This window comes from Mustelus asterias, chromosome 2 (genome assembly GCF_964213995.1).
Source record: "Mustelus asterias chromosome 2, sMusAst1.hap1.1, whole genome shotgun sequence".
Classification (NCBI taxonomy): Eukaryota; Metazoa; Chordata; class Chondrichthyes; order Carcharhiniformes; family Triakidae; genus Mustelus; species Mustelus asterias.
The window spans coordinates 41,732,754-41,746,167 of NC_135802.1; the positions used below are offsets into that span (position 1 = coordinate 41,732,754).

Consider the following 13,414-nt stretch of genomic DNA (forward strand, 5'->3'; position numbering starts at 1 on the left):
ATGATAGGGAGGAAATAGCTTGATCTGAGTTTCAGACAAAGCTCGGCACAACATCGTGGGCCGAAGGGCCTGTTCTGTGCTGTACTGTTCTATGTTCTATGTCTATGTTCTATTGTAGATAGGAAGGAGTAGCAATCAAGCAGGGTGCTTTGTCCTGGATGGCATCAAACTTCTTGAGTGTAGTTGGAGCTGCATTTATCCAGGCAAGTTCCACCACTCTCCTGACTTGTGCCTGATTAATGATGGTCAGGCTTTGGAGTTTCAAGAGGTGAGTTACCTGCTGCAGAATTCCCAGTCTCTGACCTGCCCTTCGAGCCACAGTATTTAGATGGCTAGTCCAGTTCATTTTCTGGTCAATGGTCATCCCCAGGATGTTGATAGTGGGGGATTCAGCGTTGGTAATACCACTGAATGCCAAGGGGTGATGGTTAGATCCTCTCGTGTTGGAGATGTTCATGGCCTGGCATTTGTGTGACATGAATGTTAGGCATGTCGCCTTTGCTTCTGTTGCCAATTATTTAAACCTGTGCCCTCAGGTTTCGATCCTTCAACTGCTGGGAACAGTTTCTCCCTATTTACTCTTTTCCAGAAACCTCTTGGTTTTGATTACCTCTATCAAATTTCTTCTCAATTTTCACTTCTCCATGGAAAACATCCCTAACTTCCCCAAACTATCGACATAACTGCCCCCTGAATAACATCCTCATCCATGGAGTCATTCTCATTTATCTTCTCTGCACCATCATTACAGCTTTCACATCCTTCATAAAATGTAGCGTCTCGAGCTCCAGTGGAGGACGAATCCATTTTTTATAAATGTTTAATATAACTTACTTGGTTTATATTCTACACCCATATTGATAAAGCCCAGGATGTGGTATGCTTTATTAATTGTGTCCTCCATCTGTCCTGCCACATTCAATTATGTATTCACTTATACACCCAGATCCCTCTGCTCCTGCACCCCCTTTAGAATTGTGCCCTTCATTTTAGATTTTCTCTCCACATTCATTCCATCAAAATGAATAGCTTCATACTTCTCATTTGCCACTTTTTTGCCCATTCCACCAACCAATGTCCTTTTGAAGTTCTAAATTGTCCTCTTCACAGTTCCCAATGCTTCCAAGTTTTGCATCATGTGCAAATTTTGAAATTGTGTCCTGTAAACCAAGACCTAGTTCATTAATAGATATTGCAGGAAGTATAGGGGTCCCAACATTAATTATGGGGGAACTCCACTATAAACCTTTCTCCAGTCTGAAAAACATACATTGACCACTCATCTCTGTTTCCTGTCAGGCAACCAATTTTGTAGCCTTGTTGCCATTATCTGACTTTTTTCTCTGAACTCTAAGTTTGCTCACAAGTCTGTTGTGTGGCGCTTTGCCAAATGCCTTTTGTAAATCCATGTATACCTCTTCAACAGCATTACCCTCATCAGCTGTTACCTCATCAAAAAACTTCAGCAAACTAATTTTCCCTCAACAAATCCATGATGGCTTTCTTTAATTAATCTTCATTTACCCAAGTGACTATTAAATATGTCCTGAATTATCTTTTCAAGAGGTTTTCCCACCAAGGGTAAACTGACTGGTCTGTAGTTGCTTATCCTTACATCCGATTTCTCTAGTGCTCTGGTACCACCCTGAAGATTGCAAAGTTATGACCAGTGTATTTCCACTCTCACTTCTCTCAGTATCCTGGGATGCATCTCATCCAATCCTGCTGTCTTGTCAACTTAAATGCAATTAATCTATCCAATACCTCTTTATCAATTTTAAACACTTAAAGTGTCTTTCATAGAAATCATAGAATCATAGAAACCCTACAGTGCAGAAGGAGGCCATTCGGCCCATCGAGTCTGCACCGACCACAATCCCACCCAGGCCCTACCCCCACATATTTTACCCGCTAATCCCTCTAACCTATGCATCTCAGGACTCTAAGGGGCAATTTTTTAACCTGGCCAATCAACTTAACCCGCACATCTTTGGACTGTGGGAGGAAACCGGAGCACCCGGAGGAAACCCACGCAGACACGAGGAGAATGTGCAAACTCCACACAGACAGTGACCCGAGCCAGGAATCGAACCCGGGACCCTGGAGCTGTGAAGCAGCAGTGCTAACCACTGTGCTACCGTGCCGCCCGCTGCTAACCACTGTGCTACCGTGCCACCCGCAGACAGATAAAAAATATATTCATTTAATACTTCAGCCATGCCCCTATCTCCATATGTAAATCCTGTTTTGCTCCAAAATTGGCCCTACTCTTCCCTTTCCCACCCTTTTACAATTTATATGCCTATAGAAGACTTTGGGATTAGCTGCCAATCTCTTCTCATACACTCTCTCCACTTCTGCCATTTGCTTTTTTAATTCCACTCTGAACCATTCTATATTCAGCCCACTTCTTGATTGTATTGCCCACCTGACATCTTCTTCATCTTAATCTCTACTTCTTCCACCATACAGAGAGCTCTGGATTTATTTGTCTTGCCTTTCCTCTTGCTTGTGTCTGAACTATCTCTTTTTCAAAGGCAATCCAGTCTTCAGTTACAGCTTTGCCTGCCAATCTTTATTTCCAATTTACCTGGGCCAGATCCATTCTTAACTATCCCCCTTTCTTCTTACACTGGATTCTTATTTTTCCATAGTTAACCTAAGCCTTATGGTCACTGGCTCCTAATTGTTCCCCTACTGACATTTGATCCACCTGGCCCACTCTGTTTCCCAAGAACAAAGTTTAGCAATGACATTTTGTGCTCAAGTCCTGGAGGGAAACTTGAACCCCTCCAGGGCAGGTGACAGATGTGTTAGTGAGGGATCACTTTGGGACAAGTGACCATAATTCCAGTGATTTTAAGATAGCTATGGAGAACAATAGGTCTGGCCTAAAAGTTAAAATTCTAAATTGGGGCAAGGAGATTTTGATGGTATCAGACAGGAACTTTCAAAAGATAATTGGGGGAGTCTGTTGGCAGGCAAAGGGATGTCTGGTAAGTGGGAGGCTTCCAAAAGTGTGTTAACCAGAGTTCAGGGTAAGCACATTCTTCTGAGAGTGAAGGGCAAGGCTGGTAGAAGTAGGGAACCCTGGATGACTCGGGATATTGAGGCCCTGGTCAAGAGAAGAAGGAGGCACATGACATGTATAGGCAGCTGGGACCACTTGAAGAGTATAGAGGCAAATGGATCCCTTGAAGAGTATATAGGGTGTAGGAATAGAGTTAAGAGAGAAATCAGGAGGGCAAAAAGGGGACATGAGATTGATTTGGCAGATAAGGCAATGGAGAATCCAAAGAGCTTCTAAAAAGGGCAAAAGTGTAACTCGGGAGAGAATAGGGCCTCTCAAGGATCAACAAGGTCATCTATCTATGGATCCACAAGAGATGGGTGAGATCCTAAATGAATATTTCTCATCAGTATTTACTGTTGAGAAAGGAATGGATGTTAGGGGACTTGGGGAAATAAATAGCGATGTCATGAGGAGCGTACACATAACAGAGAAGGAGGTGGTGGAAGTCTTAAAGCGCATCAAGGTAGATAAATCCCTGGGATCTGACGAAGTTTATCCCAGGACATTGTGGGAGGCTAGGGAGGAAATTATGTGTCCCCTAGCAGAGATATTTGAATCATCGACAGCCACAGGTGAGGTGCCTGAAGATTAGACAGCGAGAAATGTTGTGCCTTTGTTTAAAAAGGGCTGCAGGGAAAAGCCTGGGGACTGTAGGCCGGTGAGCCTCACATCTGTAGTGGGTAAGTTGTTAGAAGGCAGGATCTATGGGCATTTAGAGAGGCTAGGACTGATTAGGGACAGTCAGCATGGCTTTGTGAGTGGAGAATCATGTCTCACAAATTTGATTGAGTTTTTTGAAGGGGTAACCAAGAAGGTAGATGAGGGCAGTGCAGTTGATGTTGTCTACATGGACTTTAGCAAGGCCTTTGACAAGGTACCACATGGTAGGTTGTTGCATAAGGTTAAATCTCATGGGATCCAGGGTGAGGTAGCCAATCGGATACAAAATTGGCTTGATGACAGAGGGCGATTGTAGAGGGTTGTTTTTAAAACTGGAGGCCTGTGACCAGTGGTGTGCTTCAAGAGTCGGTGCTGGGTCCACTGTTATTTGTCATTTATATTAATGATCTGGTTGGGAATATAGGGGGCATGCTTAGTAAGTTTGCAGATGACACCAAGATTAGTGGCATAGTGGACAGTGAAGAAGGTCATCTGGGATTGCAACGGGATCTTGATCAATTGGGCCAGTGGGCTGATGAATGCAGTTTGGAGTTTAATTTAGATAAATGTGAGGTGATGCATTTTAATAGATCAAACCAGGGCAGGACTTACTCAGTTGATGTTAGGGCATTGGGGAGAGTTATAGAACAAAGAGATCTAGGGGTACAGGTTCATAGCTCCTTGGAAATGGAATCACAGGTGGACAGAGTGGTGAAGAGGGCATTCGGCATGCTTGGTTTCATTGGTCAGAACATTGAATACAGGAGTTGGGACGTCTTGTACAAGACATTGATGTACAAGACATTGGAAAGGCTATACTTGGAATACTGTGTACAATTCTGGTCACCCTATTGTAGAAAGGATATTATTAAACTAGAAAGGATGCAGAAAAGATTTATTAGGATGCTACCGGGACTTGACGGTTTGAGTTATAAGGAGAGGCAGGATAGACTGGGACTTTTTCTCTGGAGCGTAAGAGGCTTCGGGGTGGTCTTATAGAGGTCTATAAAATAATGAGGGGCATAGATTAGCTAGATAGTCAATATCTTTTCCCAAAGGTAGAGGGGTCTAAAACTAGAGGGCATAGGTTTAAGGTGAGAAGGGAGAGATACAAAAGTGTCCAGAGGGGCAATTTTTTCACACAGAGGGAGGTGAGTGTCTGGAACGAGCTGCAGAGGTAGTAGTAGAGGCGGGTACAATTTTGTCTTTTCAAAGGCATTCAGACAGTTACATGGGTAAGATGGATATAGAGGGATATGGGCCAAATTTGGGCAATTGGGACTAGCTTAGTGGTTTAAAAAAAAAGGGGTGGCATGGACAAGCTGGACCGAAGGGCCTGTTTCCATACTCTAAGCCTCTATGACTCTATGACCCCACCAACCTTGTGACTGAGAGGTGAGAGTGCAACCAACTGAGCCACAGGTGACATTGACAGATGTTAAACAGCATCCAGCAGGAATGAAAGCTGATTTCTGATTTGTCTCCTGCTTAGGTCAAGAAGCTCAGGCCAATTACTTTTTTATTCATTTGAGGGACATGGCCGTCACTGGCTGTCCAGCATTTATTGCCCATCCCTAGTTGCCCTTGGAGAGCAGTTGAGAGTCAACCACATTGCTGTGAATCTGGAGTCACATGTAGGCCAGACCAGGTGAGGACGGCAGATTTCCTTCCCTCAAGGACATTAGTGAACCAGATGGGTTTTTCCGACAATCAACAAAGATTTCACGGTCGCGGTAGATATTTTTATTGAGTTCAAATTAGGCCATTGCCTCCCCTAATTGTCGCATCAGCATCACTAACCCAGTTTAGCTCAATCAACTCAACACAGATCAAAGATCAAGTCATGGTCTGTACGGCCGGTTTCTATAATTGACAAAGAAAATTCAATTTTGTTTTACAGTAATCACGTTTTTGAATGTGCTTAATTAATCAGAGTTTTAGCTGTGCTACCTTGTTATACAGAGCACTTTATCTCCCCATGTGCTCTGAAGTGTTATTATTGAATCCTGTGTCAGGATATGCAAATTATTTTTAGTTATTTTTCTCAACAATCATCACGCATCATTACGATGTTGCAGCTCTCATCGCGTATGCTCATTAATTTTCATTGCTAATCAAGGATTACCTACACAGTTGCAGCAATTTGAGTAGTTATCACATACTTGTGTAAGTTAACTTGTTACACAATTAAAGTGAAGTCATGTCAAGGGAACACAACACAGTTTGCAGATACAGAACTGCAGAAAGATGGGACAGGCAAGGCTCGTATCTCATCGAGTCATAGAGGTTTACCGCATGGAAACAGGCCCTTCGACCCAACTTCTCCATGCCGCCCTTTTTTTTTAAACCACTAAGCTAGCCCCAATTGCGCACATTTGGCCCATATCCCTCTGTACCCATCTTACCCATGTAACTGTCTAAATGCTTTTTAAAAGACAAAATTGTACCCGCCTCTACTACTACCTCTGGCAGTTTGTTTCAGACACTCATAAGAACATAAGAAATAGGAGCAGGAGTAGGTCATCTAGCCTCTCAAGCCTGCTCCGCCATTCAATAAGATCATGGCTGATCTGATAGTGGGTTCAGTTCCACTTACCCACCCGCTCCCCATAACCCTTAATTCCCTTAATGGTTAAAAATCTATATGTGACTTAAACATATTTAACGAGGTAGCCTCTACAGCTTCATTGGGCAGAGAATTCCAAACATTCACTACCCTCTGGGAGAAGTTCACCACCCTCTGTGTGAAAAAACTGCCCCCTGAACCCTTTTGTATTTCTCCCCTCTCCCGTTAAACCTATGCCCTCTAGTTTTAGATTCCGCTACCTTCGGGAAAAGATAGACTATCTAGCTAATCTATGCCCCTCATTATTTTATAGACCTCTATAAGATCACCCTCAGCCTTCTGCGCTCCAGAGAAAAAAGTTCCAGTCTATCCAGCCTCTCCTTGTAACTCAATCCATCAAGTCCCGGTAGCATCCTAGTAAATCTTTTCTGCATTCTTTCTAGTTTAATCATATCCTTTCTATAATAGGGTGACCAAAACTGTGCACAGTATTCCAAGTGTGGCCTTACCAATGTCTTGTATAACATCAACAAGACATCCCAACTCCTGTATTCAATGTTCTGACCAATGAAACTAAGCATGCTGAATGCCTTCTTTACCACTCTGTCTACATGTGATTCCACTTTCAAGGAGCTATGAACCTGTACCCCTAGATCTCTTTCTTCTGTAACTCTCCCCAATGCCCTACCATTAACTGAATAAGTCCTGCCCTGGTTCAATCCACCAAAATGCATCACTTCGCATTTATCTAAATTAAACTCCATCTGCCGTTCGTCAGCCCACTGGCCCAATTGATCAAGATCCCGTTGCAATCCTCGATAACCTTCTTCACTGTCCACTATGCCACCAATCTTGGTGTCATCTGCAAACTTACTAATCATGCCTCCTAAATTCTCATCTAAATCATTAATATAAATGACAAGTAACAGTGGACCCAGCACCGATCCCTGAGGCACACCGCTGGTCACAGGCCTCCAGTTTGAAAAACAACCCTCTACAACCATCCTCTGGCTTCTGTCAAGAAGCCAATTTTGTTTCCATTTAGCTACCTCACCCTGGATCCCATGAGATTTAACCTTATGCAACAACTTATCATGTGGTACCTTGTCAAAGGCCTTGCTAAAGTCCATGTAGACAACATCAACTGCACTGCCCTCATCTACCTTCTTGTTTTCTGCCAGAAATTGGAAGAGTAAAAGACAACTTGATTGAAACATATAAGATCCTGAGGGGTCTCAACAGCGTGGATGTGGAGAGGATGTTTCTTCCTGTGGAAGAGTCTGGAACCACGGGTCCATGTTTACAAAAAAGGGTTGTCCAATTAAAATGGAGAACAGGAGAAATGTTTGCTCTCAGTGTTGCGAGCCTTTGGAACTCTCTTCCTAACAAGGGTGGTGGAACCAGAGGGGGCGATCTTACCAAAAACATTCTAAGTACCAAATGAATGTGAAAACAGCTCCATTTTTTTGGCGAGGCCACAAATGAAATCTTATGTCACTTTGTGCAAAACTGATGCACTATCTGTTTCCTGCCACTATGGGGAGGGAGTGGGGCCTAAGCTCGCTGGAAACCAGCTATTCACAGCAGAGGGCACAATCACACATGCGTAGATCTCTCTGTTCCGTGCAACAAAACAGAGAGATCAGTCAATCACCCCCCCCGCCCCCCCCCCCCCCCCCGCCCCCCTCAAACCCCGGATATCTTGTGACCCACCCCCACCCGCAATCGATGGCCTCTCCGGCCGATCGGCTCACCACCCCTCTGGATATCAATTCCACGGGGATCTATGTTGGGCCCCCTATTATTTGTCATTTGTATAAATGACATTGATGACTATGTGGGAGGTAGCATTAGTAAATTTGCGGATGACACAAAGACCACAAAGGTGGTTAACAGTGAGGCGGAGTGTCTTGGGCTACAAGATGATATAGACAGAATGGTCAAATGAGTGGCAGATAAGTGGCAGATGGAATTTAACCCTGAAAAGGTGGGGTTATACACTTTGGAAGCAGTAATTTGACAAGAAAGTACTCAATGAATGGTAGGACACTAGGAAGTTCTGTGGAACAAATGGACCTTGGCGTGTTTGTCCACAGATCTCTGAAAGCAGAAGGGCATGTTAATAGGGTGGTGAAAAGGGCATTTGGGGCACTTGCCTCTATCAATCGAGGCATAGATTAAAAACAGGGAAGTCATGTTGGAGTTGTATAGAAATTTGGTGAGGCCACAGCTAGAGTACAGTGTGCAGTTCTGGTCGCCACATTATCGGAAGGATGTAATAGCACTAGAGGGGGTGCAGAGGAGATTCACCAGGATGCTGTCTGGGGTGGAAAATTTAAGTTAAGAAGAGAGGTTGCGTGGGCTTGTGTTGTTTTTATTGAAGCACAGAAGACTGAGGGGAGTCCTAATTGAGGTGTACAAGATTATGAGGGGCATGGACAGAGTGGATAAGGAGCAGCTGTTCCCTTTAGTTGAAGGATCAGTCACGAGGGGACATAGGTTCAAGGTGAGGGGCAGGAGGTTGAGGGGGGATGTGAGGAAAAACTTTTTTACCCAGAGGGTGGTGACAGTCTGGAATGCGCTGCCTGGGAGGGTGGTAGAGGCGGGTTGCCTCACATCCTTTAAAAAGTATCTGGATGAGCACTTGGCACATCATAACATTCAGGGCTATGGGCCAGGTGCTGGTAGATGGGATTTGGTGGGCGTTCAGGTGTTTCTAATGTGTCAGTGCGGACTCGATGGGCCGAAGGGCCTCTTCTGCGGTGTATGAGTCTATGATTCTATGGTATCACCCGCCTCCCCCCCTGCGATCGCTGGCCTCCTCGTCTGATCAGCCCCCCCATCCCCGGTCGATCTCACAACCCCCACCTGGTCAACGGCCACCCCCCAGCTCGGTTGACTGCCCCCTCCCCAATCAATCACTTCCCCCCTCCCCAAGCCCAGTCGGTCACTGCCCCCTTGGCTTGGCCCAGTTAATCACCCGCTGCAGAGTGTCCAGCTCCCATCCCTGCCTTGAGATGATCTCCATTGCAGAGTGCACGGCTCCCCCTCTGTCCGCCTCCCCTTAGCTGCACCCCCCTGGCCCCACCTCCTGGGCACAGCCTGGTGCCCAGTGGGCATTGCCAGGGTGCCCGATGGGCAGTGCCAGGCTGGCACTGCTGAAGTAGTAATGCCCCCTCTGCCCCTGGTGATTGCCTCCGGTCCTACTGGTGAGGCCATCACATCAAGTCCCCGTTGATGGGGACCATACGTGATCTTCGCTGGCTCCAACTTAGGGGGGTGGGGAAGGGGCCAATGATCGGAGCGCGGTGGCGGAGGGTGGGGGTCTGAGTGAATGCTGGCTCCAATTGTGAGTGGGGAGGGGCACCCCTGAAACCTCCATGGTGGGGTGGAGGAGGTTTAATGCTGCTCTAGTTGGGACATCCTTTAAAGATGGCACCCCGTTCTCTGTGCAGCCAAGTTTGGATGGTATGTTTAGGCCCCATCCCTTTAGTTGAAGGATCTGTCACAAGGGGACATAGGTTCAAGGTGAGGGGCAGGAGGTTGAGGGGGGATGTGAGGAAAAACCTTTTTACCCAGAGGGTGGTGACAGTCTGGAATGCGCTGCCTGGAGGATGGTAGAGGCGGGTTGCCTCACATCCTTTAAAAAGTGTCTGGTAGATGGGTGTGAATCATGCCCCCTTGATGTTTTTTGCAGAGTGTGGTAGAATCTGGTTTCTCTGGAGAGAAACAATCCGGTTTCTCTGGAGAGAAACACACCAGTTTTCTCGCCAGAAACAACCCACTGCCCTTTGACTCCATAACAATGCACGTTTTCAAGTGACCTTGATGCCTACTTCAGACTATTTGTAACCTGTTACACTGAGCCTGTTCTTAATTGTATTCATTATAATCCACTTCAGTGAAGTTGTAGCCATGTTAAAATGATTACTGATGGCAAAAGCTAGCATCTAAATCATTACATTTGCAAACCTACAGAGTGCTTCTAAACATCAAATAGTACAATTATAATTTCTGAATTGTCACAACGTGCATTCATGCAAAATTGAGTGGTTATACGTAAGGACATTATTTGATGGATCCTTTAGGGTCTGTTTGTGATAATTATCTTTAATTATCATGAAGAGTTGAAAATGTAGCTCATTATTAAACAGTGTCATGCAACAGCTATCATCACCGCATAAACAATCTAAATATAGATGGATATTTAGTAATTTCATTTAGCTGTTTGATGCTCCTTCTTTGCTAGCATTTCTTCCAACAATCAGTTGAAAGTATTGGTTGACTCATAAAATGAAAACAAGTTAATAGAAAACCTATTTGTTCTCCAAGGACACTTCGAGTTGTCTTGGCTGCATGACAGCTACCAAAGAACTCATTTTTCTTTTAACCCGGAGCAGCTCTTCAAACCCAACAGCCAGAAGATGAATTTAAACTCTGACCTTTAGGGATGGTACTGCTACCTCTGGCCACCATGCTTTCCTTTGAGCTTCTATATGATATTCCATGAATCACACTTTCTAAAATACTTTTACATCCATTGATCGTTAACGACCAGAAATCCATTAATAGTTTAACTGAATTGACCAGATATGTTTAAAAGCAAATTTAAAATATCCCACTTGATTGTAACTTGGATCATCCATTTAATTATGTGTTGGGGGTTGGTGGGAAGAAGGAGGTGGCGATTGCACTTAAGTTACGCAGTCAGTGCTTGAGGTGCAATAGGAAGATTGCTCAGTTACTCCCAGGGACAGAAGGGGGAAGTGCAATATGCTATCTTGGGATAAAAACATTTACAGAAAGTCACATCCATCAGAACGGCTGACATACAAATACTGCCAGGGGTTTACATTGATAGAAAGCTTGCTCTGGACAAAATGTCAACTGCGATCCATCATCGACATCTAAAATGGTTCTCTGGCTTCTCGTAATGTTCTTAAGGAAAATAAAAATATGGTCCAGTATCCCCTCAAGTGTTAGTTTGCCAATTTTTTTAAACTTTCAATGCATCAAGTTTACCCATTTTTTCTCAAAACATTTCTGATTGTAATTTTGCTGAACCTTTTCGCTCTTGGTAAAGTGAAAGATGCTGAGAGAAAAACAAAGGCATTATTTTATCCCCATGTGTCAGTATCAATGATGCTCAGAGCAAATATAACGCAGCTTAGGCACATGTTAGAGCTTCTGCCAACTGGACCAACAATATTATTTAAAATACTCCCACCTGCACAAGTATAACACTCTTATTTCTCACAACAGCCTCAGGTGAGATTGACAGTTTGGTATGAACTTGCGTTAAATTGTGTTCTGATGTACATTGTAACCTCCTTGCCTTTATAAATTGCATTCAAAGCATAATTAGCTGGAAACATGTTTCCCGAGTAATAATGCTCCACAAATTTATGGCACAACTCACCTATTAGAGGAGCGAATTTGTAATTTAAGAAGAAAAATTTGATTTGGCTACAATCTATAACGCCTCCAATTTCTTCAAATATGGTCAAGAGTTGATACACTCAATGTTTTCATTTCCTTGCTTATATAATAAGAATCACTGCACTCCAAGATAATAAATTATTTGATAAAATGAATTATGTGAAGTGTTTCACATGATGAGGCCTGATATAAATGCAAACATCTGTTTTTGTGCTAATTAAGTTCTTTTTTTTGCAAAATACTTGATCTTCTGTAAAAAACGCATTTGTCAATGAATGACAAGCCTTACTCAGGTTTCTTTCAGTCGCAAGGGAGCAGAGGACTGGTCACCCTATTATAGAAAGGATATTATTAAACTAGAAAGAGTGCAAGAAAGGTTTACTAGGATGCTACCGGGACTTGATGGTTTGAGTTATAAGGAGAGGCTGGATAGGCTGGGACTTCTTTTCCCGGGAGTGTAGGAGGCTTAGAGGTGATCTTATAGAGGTCTATAAAATAATGAGAGGCATAGATAAAGTAGATGGTCAACATATTTTCCCAAAGGTAGGGGAGTCTAAGACTAGAGGGCATAGGTTTAAGGTGAGAAGGGAAATAAACAAAGGGTCCAGAGAGGCATTTTCTTCAGAGGGTGGTGAGTGTCTGGAACAAGCTGTCAGAGGTAGTAGTAGAGACGGGTACAATTTTGTCTTTTAAAAAGCATTTAGACGGTTCCATGGGTAAAATGGGTATAGAGGAATATGGGCCAAATGCAGGCAATTGGGACTAGCTTAGTGGTAAAAACTGGGCGGCATGGAGAAGTTGGGCCAAAGGGCCTGCTTCCATGCTGTAAATCTCTGTGACTCTATGACCTCTACGACTGATAAACTTAAGGACACAAATGCACAAATCTCCTATTTATGAGCAGGCAATTTGATGGAGCTATGTAAAATTTTTAGGGATATTAGGTTTTATGAATAGTGGCATAAGCTTAACCTTTGCAAGTATATACTGATGGCAAACAATTTCACAACCACCAGCGAAAGGTGAAACATGGTTATTGCTCCGACAATTTTACAATGTGCACATGTTGCCAGAACATACTCAGAAAATTCAAACCCAAGGACCACAAAAGCACAGGGGTCATGGCAAAACTTGGTGAATGCATGGTTAGATTGCAGTTAAAGTAGAAGGGCCATTCCCAGACTTCTACTGGAAGAAAATCCTAAGCTTGGAAGATCAATGTGGGTAAGGGTGGAACGGGCAAAGTGGCTCAGAGTTCAGGGTGGATCAGGAGGCGGACGGGTGTTGTGGTTGCGGTGGGGGAGGGGGGTGTACATGGGATACACATGAGAAACTTCAGTGTGGAGTGAAAGAGCTTTTAAAAGAAGTTTTGGAGAAAGTACAAAATGCAAGGATATGGGGAAGGGGCATGAGAATGAGAACTCAAGACAGGCATCACAGATGCAATAAGCTTTTCTTCTGACCTGTGAAATGCTATGCTTAAATAGATTCAGAGATGAAATGTCACCCACTTTAAAAACATTTGGCACCGAACACAATTTCCTTGGATGTGGCATTTTGCTACTCGTACTTGAAAAGGTTTTTACTTGAAACTTCTGAAATATATTCAGGGAAGTTAAGTCACTTAGAAGGCAGTCACATAGTAAAATTGCAAGTTGTAATCACTTCTTTTCCAC

The 13,414-nt window shown here is 43.8% G+C and overlaps 1 protein-coding gene across 1 annotated transcript in view; it reads right to left on the reverse strand.

Annotated features, from left to right (window-relative positions):
- Positions 1-13,414, reverse strand: part of LOC144503259 (myosin-IIIa-like) — a 159,092-nt gene that overhangs the window by 62,215 nt on the left and 83,463 nt on the right. The gene's annotated exons all lie outside the window — the stretch shown is intronic.